The following is a 17,840-nucleotide window of genomic DNA, read 5'->3' as shown; positions in this document are numbered from 1 at the left end:
GCTGAGTTCCTTCCCCCACCCTCCAGCCCTGAGACCTGAGAGGGGGATTGAGCCTGAGAGAGAAGAAGGAGTTTCTTCTTCTTCGAAAACCCCCATCCACGACTCCTACCCCCTCACCCCTCCACTAGCCTCCCTCCCGAGCCCCCTCCACCCTCCTCCTCTTTGGCCGTGAGAGGAGGAGAGAAAGAGACCAAAAGCCTCTTAGCAACACAGACCCTTCTCTGCTGCTGCTGCTGCTGCTGCTGCTGCTGCTGCTGCTGCTACTGCTGCTGCTGCTGCTGCTGCTGCTGCTGCTTGGCCCTGGCTGGAGACATCTCACTACACCCAGGAGCAGCCACTTCCCCAGCTCTCCTCCTCCTTCGCCTCCTCCTCCTCCACTCCCCCCCTTTATTACCCTTTGTGTCATCCTCCACAGCTCCAGGGAAGGCACTCAAAAGTGGGGGGCAGGAAAGGTAAGTGTGTCTGTGGGGGCTTCATTGCCTTCCTCTGGCTCTGACTTTAACTCCGGGGCAACAGTAGCACCAAACCACATACGCAGTGGAGCTCCGGGGTGAGGAGGGGGTGGTGCTGGGGGGGGAGTGAAGGAGGGGTTGGAGTGGGGAGGGGTGTGTGAGGTGGGTGCCCATCCTGTCAGAGGAGGAAGGGCACTTTTATTTTTATTTGCTGTTGTCAAAAGTGGTTTCTCTTCTCCAGCTAACATCTGATTGTGTCTTGCTCCAATGGGGGGGAATACAAAAACAACCCCCTCCTTCCTCCAATGAGGCGCCAGGGAAAGAGACAGAAAGAGGCACACTTTCTAGATGTCACTTGAAAAAATTCATTTGGAGAGCTTTTTTCCTTTTTCCCTAGGAAAAGCTCCACTGCATTTGTTTCTGAGTGGGAAAATGTCGGGATCTGGATTGTATTGGAACTGCTTATCCATTTGCAGACCTGAGTGTTTCCCCTTTTTGGTTCTGTATGTGATTTAGAAATTGACTTCAGTGTTGGAACAGACTTGATTGGTTTTTGCTTTCTGGGTTTAATTTTCCTTTTTTCTTGTTGTTGTTGTGTCTGACTTGCATGGAAGATTTCAAATTTTTAGTTGATAGAGGCCTTTGGTTAGGTTTTGACTTGTATTACAGCTTTTTTTGTTACATGTTTGTTTCATATTTTAGCATATGAAGTTGAAAGCAAAAAATGCTTAAAGTTTAAAGACCACTAGTATTGGCTCTCCCTACATAGGTTCTTGCTATTTATTTTCCATAAGATGGGAATATTAGTTATTTTGTAATTAATCTGAGTATTTTTCTAATCTTTGTAACTTGCCTGAACAAGTAATCCCCATTGAAAACTTTATGTTGTTCTGGCTTCATGGAAGGCCAAACCTCTCCATCAATAGTTTGCTGGATTGGTACCACTTTCAATTTTAACTGAATTATTTATTTACTGTTGTAAATTGAGATGAGTTTTTCGTCTCTTGGGGTACTGAACCAAATTGCTCACTGTACATGAAAGGAGACAAATTTCTAAAATATATTTTCATGAGTCAAATCATGAAGTTGTAGTTAGTATATTCACTGTAGTTAGACATAAATTGAAAGGTAAATTCAGGTTTACGTTTATAGAATAACAGTCTTCATAAAAATCACTATGGCTTTCAATTTCAGTGCTGTATTTTATTTCACAAATGCTAGAAAGTGTGTTTCCGACATAGGCCTTTTACTAGGGCTTACATTGTAAAGTGGTATTTTGTTTCATACATACATTTCTTTATCCTTTCCTTGAAGATGGATGCACACATTCATATATTCTCTCTCTCTTTCTCACTCTCTCTTTCTCTCACGTGCGCGCGCGCGCACACACACACACACACACACACCCTTTTTTGTAACTGCATTGGTACCTCTGATCCCATAATTTATGTCAGCAAAAATATTCTTCTGTAAAACAGCAATTTTTTGAACAGACTGATAATATGAAAACAGCAATTTGATCAAATAGAAAGGATTGAAGGAAAATAAATCTAGATGGATATTTGACATACATATTACAAAACATGAAAATACTTTTAATTTTTATTTTTTGTTGCTAAGCCAAAATATATGTTTATATTTGTGATAGAAAAGCATTGCAAATGTAGAAACTTATTCTATGATGTTTTCAATAATGTGTAAAAGAGTAGACATTTAGACACAGGAAAAAAAGCTCTGTAGCAGTAAACAATATGGCCTTATTTCCTTCCTTCCTTTATAAATTTGAACAATTTCTTACCTTTCTCTGAGGTGTAATCAGTGTATTTCAGCAGAAATCTGTGTCAAGTTCCAAGTTTTTCTCCCAACATCGATACTCCTATTCCAGGTCCACCTAGGATTTCTTGTCCTCACTCTAATATCTCAGCAACCTTAACATAAGAGGTGGAAAGTAGAACTTAGTGAAGAAATCAATTTTAGATAAAGTGAATTGTGCAGATAATTGGATGGTGGTTGCCCCGTCGGCAGCTGAGTGAAAATTTACAGTCTTGAGTATAATACCTTTACTTAATTTATGTCTGCTTTTCTTTTGAAAACATTCCTTTATCTCACCACTCCCTGGATAACCCTGTATAATTTGAGAATTCCAGACTTCCTCTGAGTTGGATAATGATTTATGTTTAGAAAACCTTTTTTATTATGGCTTATTTTTTAAATATTAAGACATATTTTAGGATTTTAATTTTCATCTAATTGATATCTTAGAGGTTAGTTTATCCAACTACTCATTTTCCATATTGCTGAAGTTCAGAGAGCTTGAGGAACTTGCCTAGGCTCCAACACCTGTAAGTGAGCAGAGCATAGACCAAGGAACTTAGATCTCTTAACATTTCCTATCCTACGCGACCTCATTTTCTTTTGTTGGAAATGAAACTGTCATTCACAATTTTGTCTATAACATTTAAGAATTTTATGTGGAGGCATATTATTCTAAGAATATTTAGGTAAATAGCTTTAAGCAACATTTTGTCTATAATTCAACAATTTGTTGATTTAAGAGGTACTGATGTCTCTCATTGTGGTTAGTTACTATTTTAAGAACTGTTTCTCTTGATGCTTATTTTTTCTCTGTACTTCTAATTAATCAGTAAATATACTTTTTACGTGTGGGTTAGACATGTATATAAGAATGATCCATATTATATTATAAACATTTCCCTGCTAGTCTTGCTCTCTGTGAACCACTTAAGATTAAAGATTTGTATCTTAAGATTTATATCCCTCACAGTACAGTGTCTGGTGCACAGTAGGCCCCCTGATTAGTTGGTGTAATTGATATTAGAGTTAGGCATATTTGAATTTCTTTGCTCCCATATGTGGGATTTCTTTCCTTTCTTCCTTTTTTCTTTTTTCTCCCTGCTACAGTTTTTCCATTAACATGATTTGTTTTTCTTTGTTTTTACTGTAACTCTCATTTTTTCTATTAGCTAAATTAAATCCTGTTAACAGTATAATACTCATAGAAAGTAAAAATATATTCCTTCTAGTCCTGAACAAGATGCAATTTGACAAAAGTAATTTATTTTTAATAAGAGATTTCAAAAAATTCCTATTAAAAATATACTAGCAAATATTCAAGATACACTTAAATTTCATTTCATTGAGAGATTAGTGCAATACGTTATTGGAATGATTAGGCCACCTTTACCAGCTCTATAAAGCAACTGTTACTTAGGTGACATGTTTCCCTGACTTTGTTTTTTTGGTCCTTACCCAGACACTTACCAACTTTCCAGTTTTCTATGGATATGAAGATTTACTCCTAGTCATCAGTGGGACCCCATGAAGTCAGCCAGAAAGCCTATATCCAACTTATGTACCTTTGCAAACTTGTCTGTATTTTGAATGTATGTGCAAAACAGATTGTACTTAGGTATTCATTAAACATCTTTTGAGCATCTACTGTCTGTCAGGCACTGTGCTAGGCATCTGAGAAACAAGGATAGCCCCTACAGTTTAATGTGAAATTTTAATTGTATTCCACAAGTATATTGGTCATAATTTTATTTTGATGTTTCTAAATAAATTTTATATTAACTAAATAAACGGATACTGTTAGGTGGAAAAATGCATGTTTAAGAGGGATTTTGCTGTATTTTATTAAAATAGAAGAAATATATAATGAAAAATTTTCCACTTAATACTGTATTCTGGGGATTTCTATTCTGTATATAATTCACTAATTTTAGACCATAAAAAAGTCTATGTGACCATCATTACTAGTATTTTATTGATACATACTTTTATTTGAAGATTATCAACATTGTTTATTGAAGTATCTCTCATTAAATTATTCCAAAACAAAAAACAAAACCCAAACTCTCCAAACTTGAAACTTTTTTTCTCAAAAGTAACTTTTCTTTTTACATTTCATATACCAGGCTATCTTTTATGATTCAATGGAAGACATGGTACATTTTCATTTTGATCATTTCTTTATCTTTTATATTTTAAGCTAACAGTGTAGTTTATTTATCCTGGAATAATTATGGTAAATACTATTCAGGAGTTGGGGAATTTTCATTGTGTACTAGATAAATTCCTCCAAGATCCTCATTAGAAACTTCCCAGTTCTACCTCTAAATTGGTTAATTGCAATTATTAATCCTCACTCTGTGATATAACTTTAGTAAAATGAGTTGTAAATTTCTTAGTTAATGGATGTTTCAAAACCAAAGAATACTATCTTAGTTCCTATCATGGCTTTCATATGTAATTTAAAAATTAGAGATTTCCTGAATTTTCTTTGTCTTCCTTAAACTGTACTTATTAGAGTAATATTGAGTCACAATTTTAAAGAAGGAGGGGTTTGGGCTCCCTTGTTGGTGCAGTATCTTGTGCAGGTAAATAGACTCCTGAAGACCAATTCTGATCTCTCAAAGTCATTCTTAACTTTTTATTTTAATAATAATCATAATTACCAATTATTATAAGTATGTAACACTGTGATAAATATATCAAAACACTGGTCCTGTGAATTTTGAACATTATTCCCATGTTACAAATGGGGAAACCTATCAGTGACAAAACATTTTATATACAGAAGCAAAATACTCAATCACAGAAAATTCATAACTTTAATTTAAAATACAGACATAATAGCTTTTATCAGTCAGTAAGTACTCTGGTAAACATTAGTAAAATCATCACTCCAGTAGCTTATTGATGGAGTGATGGAAAATTTCTAAAAGTTTACAAGGATAGAAAAACAAAAAATTTTAAATCTTTATAAGAATAAATACAAACAAGTGTGCATGGAGCATAGATACAGACCAGTGTACAGCTTGAAATAAAATACACTTGGCCCTTGAGCAACACAAGTTTGAACTATAGGTCCACTTATATGCAATTTTTTATAGTACTGTAAGTATTTTCTTCTTCCTTATGATTTTTCTTAACTTTTTTCCTCTAGCTTTATTATAAGAATACAATACATAATACATGTAACATACATAATATGTGTAGTTGACTGTTTATGTTATTGGTAAGGATATGATCAACAGTAGGCTTTTGGTACTTAACTTTTAGGGGAGTCAGAAATTATACTGGATTTTCAACTGTGCACAGGTCAGCACTCTCATTGTTCAAGGGGTCAGTTGTATACATATTCAACCTTCTCTTTCTATGGCAAAAATTACATTTAGGCATTCTACATATTGAACTTCCTTTCTCTTGCATGAGTTACATTTAGCATTTTGTTACATGAAATTTGAAAGTTCCAACAATTTGTGACCCAATGAATGTTTACTATGAACATTTTAATGTAAATGTTGATAATGGAAAACCTCTGAAGAGAGGGGACTTTATATTGTCTAATACTTGAGTGTTTATATACATATATCTTCTGGATCCTGTATCTTACAAGATTTTCATAATTACCACATTACATATATAGAATTAAGTTTAATGCATTTTTTCTTACTACTACTTAAAGTCAGAATTATTTTTAGTATAAGAATGGACAACTTGCTGGATTCTCCAGATGCCTAAATTATTATTCTTTAAAGCAGCTACTGAATTAAAATACTTTTTGACCCAGTTAACTAGAGTTGATTTTTATATTCTTTGCTTCTAGGAGAAAAGAGTAATTTTTAAAAATTACTAATCAAATAATTTTCATATCTGTGCTGAGTAGATACACATTCTACCTATATCCATAAATTGATGATATTCTATAAGCAATTATGCCAATGCATTACGTCCTGTAGAATTTACAAATATTTTTAAATTTTGAGGAACTATTCTCTGTTACCTATTATAGTTCAGAAAGGAAATTTTATACCAAATTAATTTCATTGCTTTTAGGAACAATCTAAGTAATTGTCAGATAGAATAAGTCATTGGTCTCCAGTAATTTCCTTAGATAACCTAAAAGTAATTCTTAACAGGGAAAGATAAGACCTAAATATAAAGATTAAAACTAAAGATTCTAACTCGTCATTGTTTCTGTTTGAGGTACTTCTATATCATGTAAAATTTCAGAAGTTGGAATGACTCAGTAGAATTTTTCAGAGACAAGATGAGAACCGGGCTTAACATATATTAAGGTATATCTTCTAATGTAACTGGACATAATGGAAAAGAAAATCACTAATGACATCATACTGGTAAAAACCATACACTTCATTCAAAGTTGTAGGTGACTGATTCTAATTTGAGACCTGTTTCGGTTGACCTATCTAGCCTTTTCTTAGAGAACTTGTAATTAAATTTCGTGTCACTGAGTAATTTATTAGAGCATATTATTTTAAAGGGCTAAAATGAATTATATAAATCAGTCACCAGCCTTTTGCAGTGGTGAAAAATTTTTGCACATCCATGCTTTTTACTGAGTTCTTTGCCAACCAACCAAGATTCAAGCAATGAGAGGAAAAATTTCTGTATGGGGCTAGTATTAAAAATTTACATTTTTGTGCTGCCCTCCCCCCCTTTTTTTAATTTAATGTCTAAATCTTGGAAGCTGTAAAAACCTAAAATGTTTCTTCAGGTTGAGTGAATGCAAAATTATATTTAGTTTTATTCTTGTATCCAAATCCATTGTTTTCTATATATCTTAAGTACAGACATGTCTACTGATCTGTTAACCATTAATTAACTTAATTTATATATTCTTAATATTACTACTATCTAAAAATAATAATCTTGACTGTATATGTACGGTCACTAATGTTGGGGGAGGGTGGTATTCCACATCTAACAAAAGAAACCTATTGATTTTTAAATAGCTTCCTTACTAGGGATACACTGATCTAAAAAACAGCAGCTATGTAAGTTAAAAAGGATTTTTATTTATTTGGAAAGTCAAATGTAAAGTGTATCGTTAATGAATGAATCCTAAGCAACATCAAAATATTTAAAAGTCAAATACATGTTGCAGTAATGGCAGAAATGTAGAGGCTATTTTTTAGCATTATTCCAGAATCATTTTTGTTCTTCCACATTTGTCACAGGAGTTTTTGCTGAAGGATTTCTTGGCCATTTTAGAGACTGTAATCTAGTTAAAAGGTTTGTTTATACTTCCCATCTCTGTTCTGCTGATGGTATTAGAATGCAGGCCAGAGCCAGACATCTAACTGTTTATAACATTCAAACTTCAATTAAAGCTGCAGTGTTCAGTTCACTATATATCAGAAAGCTTATACCAACTACAAATATCACCACTAATGATGGCAGTGATTTTGTGTAGCCATAGGCCTTCCTAAATCATGCCATTCCTTTTGAATACTTTTTTTCATTTAGATGGTATTAACATTAATTCTTTCATAGAAGTCTAAAGATGAAGTTTATTTTCTACCTGAAGTATAGTATAGTATTTTATTTAGCAGTTTCTTTTGACACTAAAACCAAACAGCTTATATTATTGCATATTTTATTTAAATGGCCTAGTTTAGTTTTTAGTTTTTTTTTTAATTAGTAAATTCTATAGTAGATGTTTGTTAGCTAATTGGTTCAACTCCGATTTCCAGTTGAAGAAAGTAGCAATATGTCGTGTAATAGAAAACAAAAGTAACAGTCACATTACTCCAGTGTCATGTATATGAGGAGACTAGACCCACATAGTACAGATTTTAATTTAGTCTTATGTTGGTTTTCTGGTCTGCTGGTCTGCTGTTTGTGGTTTCTATGTTCTAAGTATGTTGGTAAACTTTAAAATTTTTTTTCTTTTTAAAACTTTTAAGAATTCTTTAAAAACATTTCTTCAGTAGCTTCACTGCACAATCTACCTCATTGATTTAGAAAACGAATTATGTGTGTATGTGTTTAATTTTTGTAATGATTAGGCAGATTTGCTATGTTCTATTGCTTTCTCTTTTTATAACAATAAATTTTAGTTTTTACTAATTTTAGACCTTGATTACTAAATGTGTACATTCTTTATGTACATGCATATATTTTTTTGTTAAAATACAAGTTTATAGGAGGTTTAAACATTTTAGGAAAGATGAAAAGTCATATTAAATTCAATGAATACTTGCTATAACACTTTTAATTAAAATACATTACAATGGAAAAATCTACATTACTTATTTTCCTGGCACTGAAAGAAATGATTCATTTATTTTGAAATTTTATAAGAAAGTTAAAAAAAATACTACCTATAGTGTTTGAGGATAAGAACTAATAACAACCAGGGGTCCTGGGTGGCTCGGTTGATTTGGGCTCAAGTCATGATCCCAGGGTCATGGGATTGAGCCTCACATCAGGCTCTGCACTGAGCATGGAGCCTGTTTAAATTTCTCCCTCCACTCCCCACCCACCCTGTCCTTCTGCCTCTCTCCCCCACACAATGCTCACTCTCTCTAAAGTAAAAAAAAAAAATAACAATAAAGTAAAAAGAACTAACAACAACCATACAAAATTTGGATTTGTAAGCTAAAAAACATGGAAAGACCTCCAAGATAAGCTAAATTGAAATCAAGTCACAAAATGATATGTATGCTATGATCCCATTTATGTAAAAAAATGCCCAAACAGAGTAATATGCATATAACATATAAGAATTTATATTTGCATGCATATAATACATATTTTATACTATATGAACATATATTTATAAAATAAAAAATTGCATAAAATATATGCCTTATGTTTATGTAAATATGTTAAGAAAAGGTTTGGAAACTATGTAACAAATCATATCCTTGGTTTATAGAAAGTATGTATGTGGGATGCTAGAAAATTAAGAACTGTTACAGTTTTGCCTACTTTAGCATTACTTGGATTTATTTTTAACAATAAGTTTATATTCATGTAGTAATTTTATAATGGAAAGAAATACTTATGTATTAAAGGAATGAGAAAAAGAATGACACAGAAAAATTACATACCATCCCCTAATCATCACATGAATATATACCTTGAAGAGAATTGAGTATTGGCTAACAGTCATCATAGCCTGATACAAAATAAGGTCTGTTAGACTGATCTAATCTTATCTAACAGGGTGAAAAGCATTGTCAATTGAGGGAGGAACAATGGATATAATCTATCCTGACTTTTAAATACTTTGCTTCTTATTGCGAAACGCATTTCTCACTAACCTGGGAAAATACCAGCTGGGGAACTGGTAGTGAAGAATGTCAGCCATAAAGTGTTGATGATAAGTCAGTTTCCATCTGAGATCAGATATAATTTGTGGTGGACCTGAGATACTCTTATGTGGTGGACCAAAGATACTCTTATTATTTTAATCAGTGCTCCAAATTATTATATTCTCATTCAAAATACAGATGGCATAGTGACAACATTTTTATAATTTTTCTGTATTCAGGTACTGGTTTGAATAGAAGACAAAGATAAAACAAGTTTTTAACGTTAGGTCTTTTTTTTTTTTTTTTTTTTTAAGTGACTGAAACCTGTACTTGAAAAACACTTAAGGAGCTTTTGTGAAGTAACATCAAACTGAGTATGAAAATATGCAGAGTAAAGCAATTAGAATTCTGTAGAGTTAATCACAGTGGGCTTCTTGGGAGGACATGAGTTAATAAGAGTTTAGGTAGAGGAGAAATCGTAGGTTGGCTCAGGAGAGAGTAATGCAAGTTAAGACAAAGCTTCCAATGCAATGTGGGGCTGGGGGAGTTTATTTTTAGTAGTTTGAAAACTAGGATTAAAATTCAAAATAACTTGGTAAATTAAGACTGATGTTAAAAATAACATATCTTGCATTTATGTTTTTAACACCTTATTTCCAAGAATGCAGGTCAGAAAAGAAATAGGGAAAAAAATGACTTACATAGAACATAAGGAAGTGAATAGTTCTTTACAGTTATGACTGGGAAATTTGTCAAGAGCCTGAAGCAAGTATATTCCGAATGAGTTAGAAGTAAACACTATGTAGTTAAAACACGAAAATTTGAGGGCACCTGGGTGGCTCAGTTGGTTGAGCATCCCACTTCACCTCAGGTCATGATCTCACAGTTTGTGAATTCAAGCCCCATAGTGGGAGCAATATGCGAGGAGCCCACTTTGGATCCTCTGTTTCCCCCCACCTCGCGTCCTCCCCTGCTTGCTCTCTCTCAAAAATAAACATTAAAAAAAAAGTTAAAAAAAAAATAAAAAAACAAAACAGGAAAATTTTATTAAAGGATACTAGCTGAGGTTCTTTTTCCTTTCATAATTAAAATTAATACCCAAGTTGGTCCCTAGGATCAATATCAAGTAGTATACAATTAAAACTGTAAATCTTATATATAAAGTCTAAAAATAACAAGAAGATATAGCTTATGTTTTCTCCATTTACTTGAGTTTTATTGTATCTGGCGTAATTTGTTTCCATCTGGCTGCATCATGTCAATTACCATTCCACCTATCTGTACCATCACAAATTGAACTTTTTTTTCCCCCTGAAAAATGTCGGTTTTAAAGAATTCTATCAAATATGGATCTGTATTTTGTTTTTATCTGAAAAGTCATGTGATTTTTGTCTTATGTAGAGGTCATTGTAAGTACTCAGTATTCTTTATCTTTTTTTAACCAGTACTTTGCCAATGTCTTTCTTCAACAAATATATGTTGACATCAATTATGTGCTTTGGAATAGTGACCAAAAATAGACGTAGGATTTGAAATCTTTTGAACTTACCCTAGAGAGTAAAGATAATAATAAAATAATCATATTAATGAATGCAAGGTTGGAACTATTCCAATTGCTATAGAGAGGTACATGGTATTTTATATGAGGCTTTTAAAAGGATAATTTAACCAATTAATGGGATCAGGGAAGTTAGTTTTTCTTTTTTGGTTTTTTGAAGGAAGTGTTTAGTTAGCTGAAATCTTGACAAGTAACTTGATCAAGTGGGAGAAAAGGTTTCTGAAAGGAAAGAATAGTATGTGCAATGGTACTGAGAGGGGAGGTAACATAGCACCTAACATTAAATGAAGAACTGGAAAGTGCATAGTAAAAAGTGATGCTAGGGATTTAGGTAGGAACCAAACTGCAAGATGCTGTAGGCCAATGTTTTCTTTATTATTATGATTAATATTTATATTAAGACTAATATTCTTTATGCTCAATGCAAAAATTTACTACCACGTATAAAAGGGAGGTTTTATAAGACTTCACATTTATTTCAGTTTAAAAGTCAATGCTTTTTCCCATGGAATCATGATTATAGTGGTCAGGTCTTATAAAACCCCTTTAACACATGTAACAATGGAAAGTAGTGAACCTAACATCATGCCTAAGCATAACTAGGTAGAGGTTAGAAAAGAGAAGGAAGAAAGGGTATTAAAATTAACGTCTGTATGTATTCAAGAGAATATCCAGGGTGTGATTGAGTTGTAAATAATGAGGAAAAAGGAAAAGCCTGCAAGTGTAGTAGGCTGATATAGGATATCATAGCAAATGATTGTAAGGAACACATTCAGTGGGACATCTTGACAAGACCTTTAGCTGGCACCTGGATATATAGCATTGTGATATCTGGAGCCAATCAAGACAGAGAGTAGTAGATATCATATTCACAAATAGAATATCCTGAATCCAGGGCATATTTGTGTTGATGTTATTAGAATATACATTTTTTAAAATTCCTTTAAGAAAAGTAGAATTACTAATTGCAGTACAATGCCAACTTTATTTTGGTAATTTTTAGAATAATTTATACAGTCAGAATTAATTATAAATTATTAAGTTCCATTAACTATTTCAAGTCTCAGCATTTAGCCTTGAAAATATTGATGTATCTCAGTTGGAGTTGTAGCTTTAAAGACAAAGTTGAAGGAATTTAATTTTTAACTGTTATTTTCCCTTTAATTTATATTGCTGATAAAATATTTTCCTGTTGATCTTTAAATTTTAAGCCTCTTTGAACACTGGTTTCTGTCTAAGTAAGAAACCATGTAATTAATAACTAAAAGTTCAAGAAATACCCCAAATACTAAGAGCATTATAAAAATAGATTAAGTCACTTGTATTAATATAAGACCAAAATATTTCAAAGATGTGTTAAATTGTAAAGATAATATATACAAGCATTCACTGAAGAAACAAGTTGTATCACATTACTGTTGATTGATGAATTCCGCCATTGTGTCATCCATCAGGTGATCTTAAACTTAACTTTCTGGCATTCTCAGAAATGACACACCATGCTTTTAAAGCAGGTTAACATCTAAGATTAAAGGCCACAGAATTGAGTTTAGTGCTTATTTATTCACTTATTTGTCTTTTAACTAATTTATAAAGCATTCTTAATGAGACAATATCAGTAACATTAATTTATTTTTCATGCAGTGTCTAGCTGACCACTGATGATTCATAGATCGTAAGTGTTTGGGAAGCTTATTAGTGTTTGAAAAGATAGTTTACTAAATTAGTTTAATAACTTTAAGGGGTCAGGGTACCTTTTAAACAGAAATGAAGAATCACTTGGGAATTGTTTAGGGATTGATATATTCTATGTTTTACATTATACCTTCCTGTTTTTCTTTCTATCAATGTGTATTCCAGAGATCCCTAGTTCTGTGATAAGTTAGTAGGTATGAGACACCCCCACCAAAGTTCCTTTATCAAATTAAGTTTAGAAATTAAGACTATGGGGCACCTGAGTGGCTCAGTTTGTTGAGCATCTGACTCTTGATATTGGCTCAGGTCATGATCTAACAGTTGTGAGATGAAGCCCTGCACCAGGCTCTGCACTGGGCATGGAGCCTGCTTAGGATTCTCTCTCCCTCTTCCTCTGTCCCTCCCTGATATGCACTCTCTTTCTCAAAGAAAAATATGATTATGATTAAAGAATGCTGGGTAGGATTTTTTACTGCAGTAGTAAATCACTAACATGAATCAAGTGCTTACTTTTTGCCATTCACTCTGCTAAGTATTTTACATACATTATCTTATTTAATCCTCTTAGCAACCAGAAAAAAACATTCAGAGGTATATTCTTCATATTATGTCACTGCTTATAAGCACCAATGCAAAAAAGTCTGTTAAGAATGTAAAAGAGACAAGTACCATTTTAAACTGTTATAACCATATCACTTTGGAAAAGAAAGTTTATGAAATTTATGCTTAAAATTACATCTTGAATTTGATAGTATGTTTCTGTGTATATTTTATATTTGGAATGAACTATTTAATTTTTTATTTGAGTATAGTTGACACACCTTATATTAATTTCAAGTAGATAACATATTGATTCAACAACTTTGTATGTTATACTATGCTCACCACAAGTGTAACTACCATCTGTCACCATTCAATACTATTTCAGTACCATTGACTATATTCCCTATGCAGTACCTGTTATTCCTGTGACTTATTCATAAGTGGAAATGGTTACATTTCTATATACTAATAATGAAGTAGCAGAAAGAGAAATTAAGAAAATAATTCCATCTATAATTACACCAGAAAGAATAAAATACCTGGAGGTAAACTTAACCAAGTAGATAAAAGACCTATACTCTGTAAACTATAAAACACTGATGAAAGAAATTGAATATGACACAGGGGTGCCTGGGTAGCTTAGTTGGTTAAGTGTGATTTCTGCTCAAATCATCATCTCATGATTGTGAGATCAAGCCCCGTGTCAGACTCCACGCTGGGTATGGAGCCTGCTTAAGGGCCTTCTTCTGCCCCTCTCCTGTGTGCATGCATTCACTCTTTCTCTCTCAACCCCCTAAAAAGAAAAAAAGAAGAAGAAGAAGAAGAAGAAACCACAAACAAATGGAAAGATAGTCCATGCTCATGGATTAGAAGAAATAATATTATTAAAAATGTCCATCCTACCACAAGCAATTTACAGATTCAGTTCAGTGTCTATCAAAATACCAACAAGATTTTTCACAGAACTAGAACAAATTTAATTTCCTTTCTTTGCTTCTGTATTAGTAATAACCATCTTTCAGAAGAATCTTTGTGAAATTATGAATTTAATTTTTTCCTCTTTAAAAAAATAAACTTATCTATTACTTCTAAAAATATTTTAAAACTTTTTCTTAAATTCTACACATGAGGACCTAATCTACTCTACACGTTTGCTTCCCTGCATTCACCTACTAAATTGAGTACCTATAAATACTGTGGGACACAGGTATTAGAGAAATTTAAATGAATGGTCACACTTCATTAATGTAAATATTTTACTCCTAGCTTACAGCAGTGCTTTTGGTAATTCTTATTAAGTGAAATAATATGTAAATAATATGTAAACTATTCTTTGTATAGTTTTTCCATATTAAATTTAAGGCACTATTAGGGGCATCTGTGTGGCTTAGTCAGTTGAGCATCTGCCTTTTGATTTTAGCTCATATCATAATCCCAGGGTTGTGGGATCGAGCCTCATATCAGGCTTCTTGTTGAGCATGGAGCCTGCTTAAGATTCTGTTTCTCCCTCTGCCCCTCTTCCCTACTTGCACTCTCTCACTCTCTCTCAAAAAATTTTTTTTCTTATTAAAATGGGCAGTATTTACAACAGTTAAGAGCTTGGACTCTAGAGCCAGTCTGTCTGGATTCAAATCCTTATTCTACCATTTTCTATCTGTAAGACATTCTGTCTGAATTTCATCATTAGTAAAATAGGTGTAATAATTGTGTCCACCTGAGGGTTATTTAATAAGATCAGAGTATGTAATATGTATGTGTGTGTGTGGGTGTGTATGTACATTTGTGTGTGTATATATATATATACACACATACATACACACACATATATATGTGTATGTATTGATGTTTAAAGTGCTTGGTACATTTAAAAATATTGACTATTTTAGCAATTATATGTATTGTCTGTGTATTGGTTGTAATATTGAAAAAGTGATGACTTAAACATGGTGAGTGTGAGTGTCTGACTTGGTAATTTTTCATTTGCAGAATGAAATAAATTCAGTTTAATTTACAGTTCCTTGAAAACTATGTCAGACTTTTATTTAGCATTTTGTATTTTCCAAATTCTTTACATTATTTTTAAATTTGTTATCTTATTGTTGAAAGATCGTGGCAAAAACCTCCCCATTGTTTCCCATAAAGAAACAGAGACACGGAAATTTCAGACCTTTTAAAGCATGGCAGTAGAAAAGTCAGTAGAAAAACTAAATTAGAATTCAGAATATTTCATGTGCCAGTATGTTGATTCAAGCTATGTCTACTCTTTATTTATTTATTTTTTATGTCTACTCTTTATTAAGTATTCAAAAAACAAACCTATTAGTTGGCAAAATACATGTTAAAGTTATATTACCCTGTTCTTCAAAAATTTTATTGGCTTCTGTTTCCTTGGATGTGTCCTTTTAAGTTTTATTCACTGAAAACTTGTGTGAAAATAATGTTTTAAATGAGATTCAACAGGGGGCACCTGGGTGGCTCAATTGGTTAAGCGTCCCACTTCAGCTCAAGTCATGGTCTCGCGCTTCATGTGGTCAAGCCCCACGTCGGACTCATTGCTGACAGTTCAGAGCCTGGAGCCTGCCTCAGATTCTGTGTCTCCCTCTCTCTCTGCCCCCACCCCCCTTGCTTTTGCCCTTTATCAAAAATAAATAAGTAAACATTGAAAACATTCAGAATAAATAAATGGGATTAGATTAATTAAAGAAAGCTATCTCCTTGGATATTTAATGACTGAGTATTTTTTTTAAAGGTATCAATGGCTTCCCCCACCCTCATGAACTAGTTAAAAAACTCCTTCCCTATTTCTCATATTATCAGTACTCTTGTACTATATATTATGGGTTCAGTGTACTTTTCCAAGCCATCCTAGAAACTTAACCATCATTGTTAATATTTAGTTTCTGTGAAAAGCAATTCCAAGTTTCAAAGAATAATTTATTGTACAAATTAGCTTTTGAAAGGAACTAGGATTATAAGAACAGTATGTTTCTATAAAGACACATGAGAGAAACATTAAAAAGTTTTTTTTCTTGTTTAAAATACTACGTAGTGTCTATAATTCATCAATTTAAGAAAGTGATAAATAGTCTGATTGGGATACAGAAAATAATAAGATCATGACCAAAAGACTCAGAAGTCTTTTTGAGAGAGAATTATAAATGATTTCTTAGACAAGTACTAGAAGAATATCTAATTTTAAATTTGTAATTATTGTTCTTTAGTTGCTTAGGAGGTAGGATTATTGTGTACAATAGTTTATTACAAATTTTCTTTTTTAAAAAATAACAAAATTAAAATTGAGTATTCCAGTCTAATAATTTGCAAACATTTATGAGGATTTTAAAAAAATGTCATCCTCTTTATAGAAAATTAAAGATAATTCCATATGTCTTTAAAATAGTGGGATAATTAACTCAAAAATAATGGCCTTGTTATTTTCCACATGAAATAATGTTTATATTTTGTAAACAAGTTCTACAAAATGTTCACGCACGTACTTGCTCTCTGGTATTTTTTTATTTTATTTTATTTTTATTTATTTCTAGAAGAGAGAGAGAGAGAGAGCGTGAGCAGGGAGGGTCAGAGAGAGAGGGAGACACAGACTCTGAAACAGGCTCCAGGCTCTGAGCTGGCAGTCAGCACAGAGCCCGACGTGGGGCTGGAACCTATGAACCGCGAGATCATGACCTAAGCGAAAGTCGGACGCTTAACCGACTAAGCCACCCAGGCGCCCCCTCTCTGTCTGGTATTTCGACATGTTCATTCTGATGATTGGTGGCATGGACTCCAGGATCCTAATCACCTGGTAAACTAGTTTGAAAACTCAAGTTAATTTATTTTGCAAATTCTGATGCCATTAAACCACTTCTAACTTTCTGCTAAAAAAATCAAGTTATGTTTCTTTCCTTTTTTTTTTTTTTTAAGTTCTGGCTTGTGGAAAGAATTATTCTCTTTACATGAGTTTGTTGTGGACATCTGAGACTAACATGAACTGCTAAGGGACATCAAATACTAACAACTCAAGGGAATGGCAATATTTTTATAAGCAGGAATTTTTCTCAAAGAGAGAGAAAACATAGGTTGTTTGTTTATTCTTATTATGTATGTAGTTAGGTAGAGAGAGACCTAGGAGTCAAGAAATAATCTTGGGTTTTTCATAGTGGTATAGAGAAGCATAGATTTTATTCATTCATTCAGTTACGTGTTCTACAAATACTACTTGCTGTGAGTCAGTTATTCAGCAATAAATAAGACAGAAAGGGACCAACGTGCTCAAGAGTGATCCACATTACAAAGAATAAATGAGTCTTTCAGGTAGTTAGAGAATAGAAATACAATTTGAGTTGTAAGACAGACATTTCTAGATGATAATAATAAAGGTGTATAATTTTCAATGTCTTAGTTTTATTAATGAAGAAATAGAAATCTTTTACCAGAAAAAGTGAATGGTGTATGGAAGGCCATATAGCAAGTGATATATCTAGGACTGAGGTCCCATGCCTC

The 17,840-nt window shown here is 32.9% G+C and overlaps 1 protein-coding gene across 5 annotated transcripts in view; it reads left to right on the top strand.

The window, feature by feature from the left end:
• Positions 1–17,840, top strand: part of MBD5 (methyl-CpG binding domain protein 5) — a 430,738-nt gene that overhangs the window by 258 nt on the left and 412,640 nt on the right. For 4 of the 5 annotated variants that reach the window (XM_077767788.1, XM_077767791.1, XM_077767787.1 and 1 more), the window contains exon 1: positions 7–452. The exons of the other annotated variant lie outside the window; for it this stretch is intronic. The gene's annotated coding sequence lies outside the window, so the exon portion shown is untranslated. Of the gene's footprint in view, positions 1–6; positions 453–17,840 lie in introns of those variants that run through there. 5 annotated transcript variants of the gene reach the window in all.

This window comes from Crocuta crocuta, unplaced genomic scaffold, assembly GCF_008692635.1.
Source record: "Crocuta crocuta isolate KB4526 unplaced genomic scaffold, BGI_CrCroc_1.0 scaffold154, whole genome shotgun sequence".
In the NCBI taxonomy this organism is placed as follows: domain Eukaryota; kingdom Metazoa; phylum Chordata; class Mammalia; order Carnivora; family Hyaenidae; genus Crocuta; species Crocuta crocuta.
Note: the sequence above shows the minus strand (reverse complement) of the source record. Positions and strands in the feature narration are given on the sequence as shown.